Consider the following 12870-nt stretch of genomic DNA (forward strand, 5'->3'; position numbering starts at 1 on the left):
CCGCAGCGGCCGCCCTCTCCCCTGTATGCGATAATTGACCTGATTTAAAAAAGGGGGGGGACCAATTTTCTTTTAATATCTTTGACAGGCTTTGACTGACTGACTGACTGACCGACCGACTGATGAAATGAATTGATTGTTGGAAGACAATCCTTAAAACTATAATATTCAATGGCCAAAAATAGCATTCTGCTTTGACTTAAAAGAATCTAGTCAATCTATCAGTAATTGACAACACTAGAAATTAATGAAAAATATTATTATGAGATAGCGAAGAGATAGCGAAGATGCCCTACAGTGGGGACAGAGAAAATAGGAAAGATTAGAAAAAAAATGTTTTCTTTGAAAAGCAAAAAAACAAAAAAATATTATATTTAGATATCTCTGAGGGAGGGGGGAGCAGAGAAATTTAAAACAATGGTTGGGGCGGGAGGGGGGGTAATATTTTAATCACTCTGAGACACACACACACACTTTTACAGCGCGATGAAAAATGGGTTTGTTGTTGTTTAGATATTTCTATAAGTTAGGTAAAACAAAAAATGCTCACATATTTATATCCCGGCTGCAGTTGAGTGCCTGAACGCCCTGGCAACGTATGCTGGAGGGTAACCTCCTGACCTTGTGTAGGTGGGGCAGCGATCTCACGGGCTTGAGGGGTTGAAGCACTGGGGCTTGCCATCATGTGTGCAGCCGTCCAATCTCTTTTTAACTTTCTGACAGCGACATCAGGTTGAGCGATAGCTCGATTGTCAGGGGCATGCGTTGAGGATGTAGCTTGCGCAGGCAGCGTTGGTCTTGAATAGCCGAAATGGGGGTTGGATGGGCCAGTGTATTTGATAATTGACGGTCTTAAAGGAGTAGCCTCATCCTCCCTTGCCCTCTTAGGTGGAGGGGGGGGGGGCAATACATTCTTCATTATTGTCCTTAAAAGAAGAGAAAAAGTTAGTATTTAAATAATTTCCCCCTTTTTCACATAATAAAAAATAGTACCCCTCAACCCCCTAACCTAGCCATAATTTTGTCTAGAAAGCATTTGTCTCAAAGAAGCCCCACTCCCCCCTTTTCAGCAAAGCAAAAGGTAAAATTTGCGACAGTCAATAAGCCAATCCTATTTTTACCATTTAGAGAAAAAATTAAATACACAACTTGTGAGAAATCGGACCCGAAATGCATAGAAATTCTATTTTCACCACTTAGAAAATAAATTAAAAAAAGTATAATTATTTCTAAGGGCCAGCAGCTGCATCAAATCCAAGCCAATGATTTAAAATCTAGATCTCAAAATAGCCAACCTGATAAATATGGTATGAATAAAAGCTAACCAAACACTAAGCTTGTCAGGGTTATATATATATATATATATATATATAGGAATGACTACATTAGTTTTCTTGTCAAAGGGTGTACATGTCTGTACAATGAATCCATCCCCCTTGCGGTTAACGGGGGGGGGGACAGTTTGGTTTCACCTTTCAGCGAAGCTGCTAGAAGCGAGGCACAGCCCCTTCCCCCTGCTCCCCATATAAACACTGAGTACTCAAAATGAAAAACAAATACTATATAAACTATTTATCATAACTGTCACCAGCTCCCCTTGCAATTTATAAGATTTACTGTATCGCTAACTCGACTGGAAAAAAAGTGTCTTTCTGTGAAACCTACAAAAAGCTTAATTCTCTGGTTTCGTAGATACCGGATGACTGTTGACAGGATGCGATAATTAACCCTATTTAAATCTTTATGGAACTGATAAAAGAGAGGGTGACGGCTTAAATGGAATCAGCATATTAATAGCTGACAGAACTCAGTTGTCACTTTAGATAGAAATAGAGAAAGCAAGAATTTATCGAAAAAGAGAATTATTTCCAATGAAAGAATTAAAGTCGTTAACGGGGGGGGGGGGGGTTACATGGTTAAAAAGAGCATATTTTATAGTCTTTTAACGACTATAAAGATAGCATAGTGGAGTTTATATTAGAGTGGGGGGGGGGGATTTACCTGAATATACTGGAGGGTGACCAAGGAAAATAATTTTATTTGAAAATAAAGAATGAAAATGTACTAAACAGAACTCACATTGTAAATCACTGTAGCCAAGGCTTCTAGCTCATCAATAATATTTGTTGTTTTATCCATTGTGTCTTGGAACTATATGATAATTTAATCACAACGTATGTCCCTTATATATGAAATCTCAAGGGTGAATTACGATTCTTTGGGAAACCATATGTAAGCGACTCTCTGATTGGCTTAGAATGAGATGTAACCAACTCTCTGATTGGCTTAGAAGGAGGCATGTACTTCCTGTTTCCCATTCCTAAATCAAAACATTCTCCCCACCGATTATGTAAATCAAGTTCTCGGAAATTATCTCCCCTAGTTCAATACATTCCCCTAGCGATTATGTAAACCCCCCCCAGTGTCATTACACCTGGCCAAACAACAACAACAACAAATAAATCGACCTTGACATCATCCATTAGACATTAATAAACCATGAATAAATGGAGTCCCATTCGAAGTTAGACTCAATTGTAGATGGCAGCATGGTGTTCGTTCAGTATTCTATGCCCTTATATGGTGCCCCATCACGAGTTATAGATCAATACATTTCCCCCACTGTTAATGCGCATGTGCAAACTTCACTCCGGAGTCAATACACTTGAAAACAACAAATAAATCGACCTTGAAAAAAGGGGTCATTGACCCGTTCGTGGATCGATAATCCTTGAATAAATTATAGCCAGTCAGCGTTAGACTAAATTGTAGATGGCAGCACCTGTGTTCGTCTGGGAGTCGATAGGTCATTCCTACTGTTGTCGTAGAAACTTCGAAAAGGGCTCAATCGAACGAAAATAGAAAGGGCTGATGCCCTTTTTAATAGTGTTAAAAATTGCTGAAAATTTTTCTACAGCATACAAATAGCAGGCCAAATTATAATATCTTAAAAAAACGAAAAGATATAAAGTATTTTTTTTTCCCTGAAAAGACTTTTCCCTGAAAAGACTGAAAAGACTTTTTCCACAAAATAAGTTTTTCAAAGAAAAAGTAAAGAACTCAATTAAACAAAAAATGAGCAAAAATAAAATCAAATAATCTACTAAAGGCATCTATTAAACAAAAAATGAGCAAAAATAAAATCAAATAATCTACCAAGCGCGAAACTACCACAAATCAGCATCGATAAATAAATGAAACCCAAATCGAACAGAAATTACAATAAATAACCGAGTCAAACTCCTTCCCAAGGCCTTCCCAAGCCCAGAACAAAATTTGCACTTTACTGAAAAAATACAAATGAATGTGCGTTGTCAGTTGAATATACGTATACTGATATTTAGTAATAAAAATGTTAATATTATTTGATTTATTAAAGTTATAAAAATAAAAAAATTATATTGTTCATTTTTTGGCTGGTGATATTTAGTGATTTCACTTCTAAAACTAGTTATTTTTTCCTAAATCTTGGGATTTCTTATGGTATAGTACGTGAGGCGTAAATTCAAGCGAATAAATCTTCCAGGAAGCTAATTATTGAAAGTAAATGGGACGCTCTAGTGAAAACTTTACTGAAAGGCAATGAAAATCCAAAACTATTCTCTTTGTTCTCTCTCAGAAACCCTAGTTGATCAAATTCGAGACAGAAAGGGTTGCCACCTGGTGAAAAAATCTCTAGATTCTTGAAAAAAAAAACTAAATCAGCACATAAATCACTAGATTATTGACTAGGAATCACCAGAACTATAATACTCTTTATCATAGAATTTAACAATTGTTTAGTTTCTTTTTTATGTCCTATACAGGTGCACCTACATGAAGGGGGCAAATTACCCTCCTATATGTGGAAAAATACCTTTAGATGGACGTTTTGTTTTTTCTCAAGCGAATTACCGCTGAAATTTAGAAAAATGTTTTTTGCATCTTTATGCAGAGAATAGAACAAAATCTTTGCTTCCTCCCTGTATTTTCCCGAATTGGTACTCTTGGCTTATACCCCGATCCCTCAGAATTGGTTATCGGTGATCGAAATGCTTACTTTTTCTTTTTAATTTTTTTCTTGTCGATTCAAAACCCCATTTCCCCCCCCCCCCCATAAAATATAGAAGCTATTTTTCTTTTACTCTAGTTGAGCTAGTATAATTACTGAGGCAAAACGACAGTTTTGAAAATGGCCTTTTGATATTCTCATTGACAAAATTTGTCCCACCCTTCACAAATTTCGATATGCATTGGTCTTACTGCTTCTTTAATAAAAAAAATAGAGGTATTAGTTAATTATAAGGAACACACCCAAGAGGTAAAGTCATGTTAATCCTAATCAAATATGCCAAAATCTGATGAAAATATAATACTTTAGCTTATATAATAATACAAATTGGGCTATATATTTGCACATTAGGGGGGTGTGCGGTTCGAGTAACCTAACTTAACCTAGCCATACTCCCACCCCCTTAATATGCAAATATATAGTCCAATTTATACAAGTCCAATGCATTTTGTCACCCGTTAGTTGTCTTTGTGGCTTTGAAAGGAGTTTTCATAGATAGTACATTATCCTTATTATCCTTAGCAAATTATGCTTAGCATACTTTCATCCCCAGACTTATCCTCACGGGCTGTATGGGTCATGTTAAATCTAATGGTGTAGTTTTGGAACCTTTCGACTATACATAACAAAATAGCTTTCCCAAACTTTTGATTGAATACTTTTTTTAAGGAAAAGGGACGTGGGAGGGGGGCTAGTAGTCGTCTGATATTTTAGTGAAATAAAAGGAACACCAGAAATTTTAATTTTTGTTCAAATTATCCCTCTCTTGATGTTCTAGGACCGTTGGTTCGATACGATAGTAGTTTAGGCCCAATTACTTTAAAGGGACTCTGCCCCTTCGAATCCTGGTTCGGACACTTTTTTTTGAAACTTCTTCAAGATGCAGGTGTTTGTTTACTTATGCAAGTCATTCTTTTGTTCTTACGTAATAGGGTTTGTCAACTTATGCAAATGATTTCTTTGGTCGCTACGTAACAAGATTTGCTGACTTATGCCAATGAATGCAGGTGTATGTTGCGTAATAGGTTTTGTTTACTTATGCAAATGATTTCTTTGGTTGTTACATAATAGGAGATATTTTCTTCAAGATGTAGGTGATTGTTACGTATAAAATCCTGCAAGGGCCAGGAAAAACCTTCAGGGACCCTCCCAAGTAGGGAGCCTAGCAGCCAGTTAAACTAGTGGCCTAGTATCCAATTTCTAAGAGGCCCTAGCTTTCAATTCAACTGGGGGCCCTAGCATTCAATTGCAACGGGGGTCCTATCAGCCAATTCGAACGGGAGGGGGTGCTAGTCAAGTGGAGAACCCCCAGTTGTAAATGAGGGTGACGTAATCTTGAGTCACTTGGTAGATTTATTTGGAACGACGTAATCTCGCATGTTTTGTTAGAGTTCAGGCCCCCAGCAGTCAAGGGGGGGGATCCTCGCTTGTAAATGAGGACAGCAAACACGTGGTATTTACGTGATACCTTAAGAGATATTTCATTTTTGTCAAGATTTTTCTTTAATGCTTTTTTTTCGAGATTCCATTTTCTTCAAATATCGTTTCTTTTGATGACTCGTGGCAGTTGACATAAGCGTGGCACAATATATCCCTCAATGGCACACTCTAGCGTGCACTATTACACCTAAGGCATTTTCAATCTTTTCCCTACCAAAATAAGCGTTTAATCTTAAATTGACCTTTGTTTTTATTTTAACACCGGGAACGTGCCATTTCATTGTTAGATTATTATATTCCTTGGCATTTCACGCCCCCGTCTCCTTATTTTCAGTGAATTATTACAAAATTCCACTTTATTCTTAAAAAAGAACATGCATTTAAAATATTTTCTTGCATAGGCCTTTTCCTTATTCCCACAACATGTAGAAATACAGAACAATACTTAGAAATGAAGACCAATACATATAAATCCAGTAGTGAGGAGGTTGTGGATTTGACGACAACCATAGGGGGTTTATTATTGGAACTACTAGCCCCTCAAAATGGTATTACGTGCAGTATCAATCTAGCTTTCATTGAGTGAACCCTGGATAAACATTTTGACTATTAACAAACCAGTGACAAGTTTATTTTATGAACAGGATATCATTGCAAGCTTACCTGGACTTTTTTGGACTAATTACAAACCTGTTTGGAAAGTTTTTCTTTATAATAGGATATTCATTATAGGCTTTCAAGATAAGCTGTCGGGCCAAATTTCCCCACGTTTAAGGTTGGATTTCGGAGTGAATTTTCTCTTCAGTTATGCAAGCGGGTGATCGCGTATTTTTGCAGTTTAAATATTACAAACTTTGGCCTTGCAAAATTAAGAGAGTGATTTCTGTTCGTTACGGTCGATTCAATTATGAAGTTTGCTGTTATGGAACAGACAAAAGCAAGATTGTGATATCTGATAATATTTGGCGCTACTCGATAAAGTATTCAAAAGCGGTAAAAGATGGGAGAAAAAATGGACAAAGAGCAAATAAGCTTTGTATCGAAGATTCGGATGAATTGCCAGATGACGTATCTGAATCTGTGCTATCTCTACAGACTGATCTGGAGAAAATTCGAAGCGGTGTAGAAGACAAGATCTGGAAAAAAGTGGACGAAGAGTTTTCCAAGTTAGATATATCTCCGTCGCAGTTTAAAAAGGAATTTTTAGACACGATTATGCAAGCGGTTTATAAAGCAATTGAGATGTAGTTTCAGTCGAAGTTTGAGCAGGTTGAAAAGGCTCTCAAGGTTTTACGAGTGAAACTTGCTCAAAATGAGTCTAAGCTGGAAAAACTTGAGTCGGAGTAGGACAACTTGGTTGAGTCTGCCCTTCTAAACAATGTCATCGTTGCTGGTGTCGAGACAACTGCCCGTGATCTCCTGGTCCTAGGTGAGAAAGTTCTTGATCGTTTAAATTTGCAAATGGGACTTCAGCTTGAAAAATCGATCATTAAGGGGGCTAAACGTCTAGGATCTAATGATCAAGCTCTAGCCCCTATTGAACTTGCATTGATCTCAGAAGCTGCAGCAGTCGAAATACTTCGCAATCGAAAAATACTGAAGGGTTCCCGCGTCTTTGTTAATGAAGCGTTAACTAGGGAGAGGCAGGAGGTCTTCAAGCTTGCTCGCAACAGATTTGAAAATAAGAATGTGTGGACGATGAGAGGCATGATTTTTGTGAAAAATGGCTCGGAAATTATACCATGCAAAACAATAGAAGATGTGGCTCAGATCCTCAATCTGGCTAATGAACCTTCACTGTGAATAATTGAAGTTTGATTTAGTTTTCCTTTGTTTATTTGTGATATGGATAGATTTCAGTCGTTTTTGGAGTCCCGTTTAAACTTAGATGCGATACTTAATGATTCGACTGGGATTGATAAAGATGTACAGTATGTCAGAAATCTACCTGATTGTGATTTTTCGGATGACCCTTTAACTAATGAAGTTGAGCAATGTGAATTCCCAATAAGGATATTACATGTTAATGCGCAAGGATTGCAGAGTGCGTATAGTGAACTTTAGTTTTTGTTAAATTCTAGTCCTAAAGATATTATAGCTGTATGTGAAACTTTTTTGTCGCAAAAGTCTCCAATGTCTATGCTATCCCTTTTGTGTATGAAATCTGTTTCAAGGTGTAGGTCTGAGAGTGCGAAAGGTGGTCAATTAATTTATCTCCGACAGGATTGGTCTGTTAATATACTTAATGATTTTTCAGTTTGGGAAGAAGGTTTATGTGAGACTCTATTTGTTGAATTACATCCCATTGGCTGTGAACCTTTTATTTTTTGGTCAGTATATAGACCGCCATCAAGTAACCCCAAAGAGTTTTTAGATTTTTGAGCCCCTAGTTGTAAAACTTGGTGGGTACAAAAAACCACTAATAATTTCAGGTGATTTCAATTTTGATTTGTTGAATTTAGATGTGGCTTTTCATAAAGAGTTTCTGAACATTATGCCGTGTTCAGGCCTTTTTCCAAGTATTTCGCTACCTACGAGAGAAAGAAAGACTACTGCAACTTTGCTGGATAACATTTTCTTTTCTGGTGTTTCTTTTAAAGCGATAAAGTCTTCTGTTAGTATATGTGACATGTCTGATCATTTACCAGTTAGTGTTGTTTTAGATGTAGCCCAATGTTTATCTCAACGTCCATTTTAAAAACATGGAAGTAAAAATTCTAACCGACAGAAAAAATTGATTGATTTTAAGCCTTTGCGTGAATTGATAGATAATAAAGACTGGACCCCCATTTTTTATTCAAATGATGTTAATGATACTTTTTTGAAATTTATCCATGATATGATGCAACTCCAAAATCAAGCAGCATCGACAAGATTTTTGCGCGGAAAGTTTTCAAAAAAATTTGACCCGTGGATTCAGATGGTATTTTGACGTTATTAAAGATGAAAAGAAAAAAATATCGTCAGTATCTGGCTGCCCAATCTGATGGATTTTATGAGGATTATAGAACTTATAGAAATAAACTGAATTCTTTTACAAGATATGCCGAAAGAAAATATTCTTCTGATAAATTTTAACAGTATAAGTCAAATATGAAAAAGACATGGCAGCTAATCAATGAAAAAATCCGTCACGATCATCGTCCGAGTTTGGGAGTTATTTGTCTTGAATTTGATGGTTCAAAAGTGACGGATCCAAAAGAAATTTTGGATATTTTTGGAAAGATTTTCAGTAGTATTGGGTCTAGGATTGTATCAAGTACAAATAGGCAAGAGAGTCAGTCGACTGATTTTGTTGTTGAAGATGAAGCACTAGACTCATTTGATATTTCTGAAATTGCACCTCAGGAAGTTAAAGGACATTTAATGAAACTAAAGCAAAGTTTTTCATTGGATGATTTTGGGTTTTCTACACAAATTGTGAAACAAATAGCTACTAATATTGCCCCATTTTTGGCACATATTTTTAATTTGTCTTTACTAAATGGAGTTTTTCCTGATCTTTTAAAAAATGCTCATGTTTTAGCATTGTATAAAGGTGGTGTTTCTACGGATCCTTCAAATTATGGAGGAATTTCACTGTTATCTGTTTTTAGTAAAATTTTGGAAAAAATTCCTCATAAACAACTTCAAAATTATTTATGTAATAATAAAATATTGCATCCTTCACAGTATGGATTCATTAAAGGAAAATCAGCAGAAATAGCAATACATCAGCTTTTAATTGAAGTAAATAATGCACTGGACACTGGTCAGGGTGCCTTGGCTATATTCTTTGATGTGGCCAAGGCGCTCGACTCGGTGGATCACCGTCTTTTACTAAATAAACTAAATAAAATATGGATTTTCATCAAAATCTTTGAATTTTTTTCCATCTTACCTTGCCGAAAGAAAAATTGAATGCTATGATAGTAAAAATGGAATCTGATCTAAGTTATTTTCCGGAGATTGTGGGGTTTCTCAGGGCTCTGTTTTGGGTCCTATCCTATTTCTTCTATTTATTAATAATTTGCCTGAGTTTCTTCCTATCTGCAAAATTGTTATGTTTGCGGATGATGTTGTGATTTTTTCTTCCCATTCTGATTTAAAACAGCTTTTCCTGAACATCCAAAGTACTCTATCAACTACTTCAGAGTGGTATTGTCGAAACCTTCTTTTATTATTTGAAAGGAAATGCCAGTATATTCTATTTTCACGAGTTGGTTCAGTCAATTCTGATGTTTTTTTCTGTTTATTTAAATAATGTGGAACTGAAACGGGTACAACAGTTTAGATATCTTGGGATAATTATTGATGATAATTTGTCGTTCCATGAACATGTTAAAACTCTATCGGTAAAAATTTCTAGGAATGTTGGGATTATGTGCCGTCTCCGCCATGTTTTTCCGGTTAATATACTTAAATCAATTTACTTTTCTCTGGTCCACCCTTTTTTTCTATATCAATATATTCAGTTTATAAACCCCTTCAAATTTTACAAAATAAAGCGATGAGGATACTTCTTCGGATTGATAATAGGTCTTCTGTTACTCATTTTTTTGGATCAGCTGGAATTTTTTCTTTACATCAACTTCATTTCATTGCAATATCTCAGATATGACACAATTACGTTTTTGGCCAGTTAGCATCAGATTTCCATGGAATTTTCCCCCCTTAACTCGCAGCGTCATTCATATCCGACATCACTCAGGTTCAATTTCTCACACGAGTTTAGGCGAACAACTAGAGCAGGATTTAGTTTGAGGCATATTGGTCCAAAGGTGTGGAATTCTATTCCCCTGAATATTGGAGAGTGCGCTGATTACCAGCAGTTTCGCAGAATGGTGAGGAATTTTATCTCTGAAAGTTAACTTTGGTTTTATTTACCTTGTTAGTATTTAAGCAGTTGTCCAAGAGGCTTGTTTCTGTTTTTTTTCTTTTTTTTCTTTCTTTTCGTTTTGCTTTCTGTTTTTCGTTTTCACTCAATTGCTAACGGTATTAATAATTTTTTGTAATTTTTAATGCGCTAAATTATGCCACTAGGCATGTGCGCAGGTGTATTTTATAGCGTTATGTATATTTCATAAATAAAATATATATCTATCTATCTAAAACCTGGGCCTTGCACCATACTATAATATAAAACAAAAAGTTCAAACATAATCCAAATTAATTTCTACAAAACACAAAAATCATTCTTACATAGTACGAAACTACTTTATACAATTTTTACATAGTTCATAATTCTAACAGAATGAAAAATAGTTATTGCAGAATACAAAATTGTTACTACAAAACAGAAATTCTAAAAGCACCCCAAATACTTCTTATAGAACACAGAAAAGTTCTAACATAATCAAATCTAATTCCTACGAAACAGAAATAATTCTTACAAAATACAAAAAGGCTTTATACAATTATAAAATATGTCTAACAGAGTAAACAAAAGTCGGTGTAGAACACAAAACACTTGCTACAAAACAATAAAAATTCTAACAACATTCCACATACTTCTTATATAATGTGACAAGTTCATACATAATTCAAAATAATTCCTAAAAAACAAAAATAGTTCTTACAAAATACAAAAATACTTTGCACAATTCTAAAATAGTACTTACAGAATAAAAAATAGTTATTGCAGAACACAAAATACTTTCTACAAAACACAAATATTTTAAGAACATCCCAAATACTCTTTATGGAATACGAAAATATTCAAACATAACCCAAATAATTCTTACCAAACAGACATAACTCTTACAAAATAGAAAAATACTTTACGCAATTCTAAAATACTTCTAACAGAATGAAAAAATAGTTAGTGTAGAGAATAAAATACTTGCTACAAAACACAGAATTTCTAACAACACCCCAAATACTTCCCATAGAATACAAAAAATTCAAACATAATCGAAATAATTCTTACAAAACTTAAAAATCGTTCTTAAAAATTCAAAAATACTTTGCAGAATTCTAAAATATTTCATAATTCTAATAGAATGAAAAATAGTTGGAGTAGAACACCATATACTTACTATAAAACCAAAAAATTCTAACAACATCCCAAATACTACTTATAGAATACAAAAAAGTTCAAGCCTTCCAAAATAATTCCTACAAATCAGAAATAACTCTTAAGAAATTCAAAATTACTTTGCCCAATTCTAAAATAATTCTGACAGAATGAGAAATAGTTTCTGCAGAACAAAAAATACTTGCTACAAAACACAAAAATTATAACAACACCTGAAATTCTTTTTATAGAATACAAAAAAGTTAAAAAATAATCCAAAATAATTCCTACAAAACAGAAACAACTATTACAATTCTAAAATAGTTGTAACAGAATAAAAATAATCGGTGCAGAACACAAAATACTTGCTAAAAAGCACCAAATTCTAAGAGAATACAAAATACTTCTTATAGAATACAAAAAGATCATTCATAATCTAAAATAATTTTTACAAAACAGAAATAACTCTTACAAAAGACAAAAAACACTTCGCTCAATTCTAAAATAGTTCTATCAGAATGCAAAAATATTTTGTGCAGAACTAAAAATACTTGCTAGAAAACACAAAAATTCTAACAGCTTCCCAAGTACTTCTTATGGAATAAAAAAAAGTTCAATCATAATCCAAATAATTCCTCCAAAAACAGAAACAACTCTTACGAAACAGAAAAATACGTTACACAATCCTAAAATAGTTCTAACAGAATGAAAAATAGTTGGCAAGGAACACAAAATACTTGCCATAAAACACAAAGTTGTAACAACACTCCAAATAGTTCTTAGAGAATACAATCAGTTCATACATAATCTAAAATAATTCCTACAAAACAAAAATACCTCTTAGAAATTACAAAAATACTTTGCATAATTCTAAAATAGTTCCAACAGGATAAAAATAGCTGGTGCACAACCTAATACATTGTCTCAGAATATAAGAAGTTCCTAAAATATTATAATTGGTTCTGTAGCAATACAATAAGAGTTTGAACACAAACACAAGTAACGTATACCTCTTACAAAATACAAAAAATACTTTGAAAAATTCTAAAATACTTCTATAATTCTAAAATACTTTGTATAAAATAAAAGTATTTTTGTATTTCTTAAGAAAAACTTTTTGTTTTGTAGGAATTATTTGAGTGTATTTTTGAGCTTTTTGAATTTTATAAGAAGTACTTGGGATTATTTTTTTTAGAATTTTTGTATTTCAAGCATGTATTTTGTGTTCTACACAAACAATTTTTCATTCTGTTAGAACTATTTTTGAATTGTTTAAAGTATTTTTGTATTTTTTAAATTAGTTCTGATTTGTAGCAATTACTTGGATTATGTTTGAACTTTTTTGTATTCTATAAGAAGTATTAGGGATGTTTTTAGAGTTTTT

The sequence above is a fragment of the Artemia sp. Qi Xiang Cuo genome, chromosome 9, assembly GCF_049724085.1.
Source record: "Artemia sp. Qi Xiang Cuo chromosome 9, ASM4972408v1, whole genome shotgun sequence".
Classification (NCBI taxonomy): Eukaryota; Metazoa; Arthropoda; class Branchiopoda; order Anostraca; family Artemiidae; genus Artemia; species Artemia sp. Qi Xiang Cuo.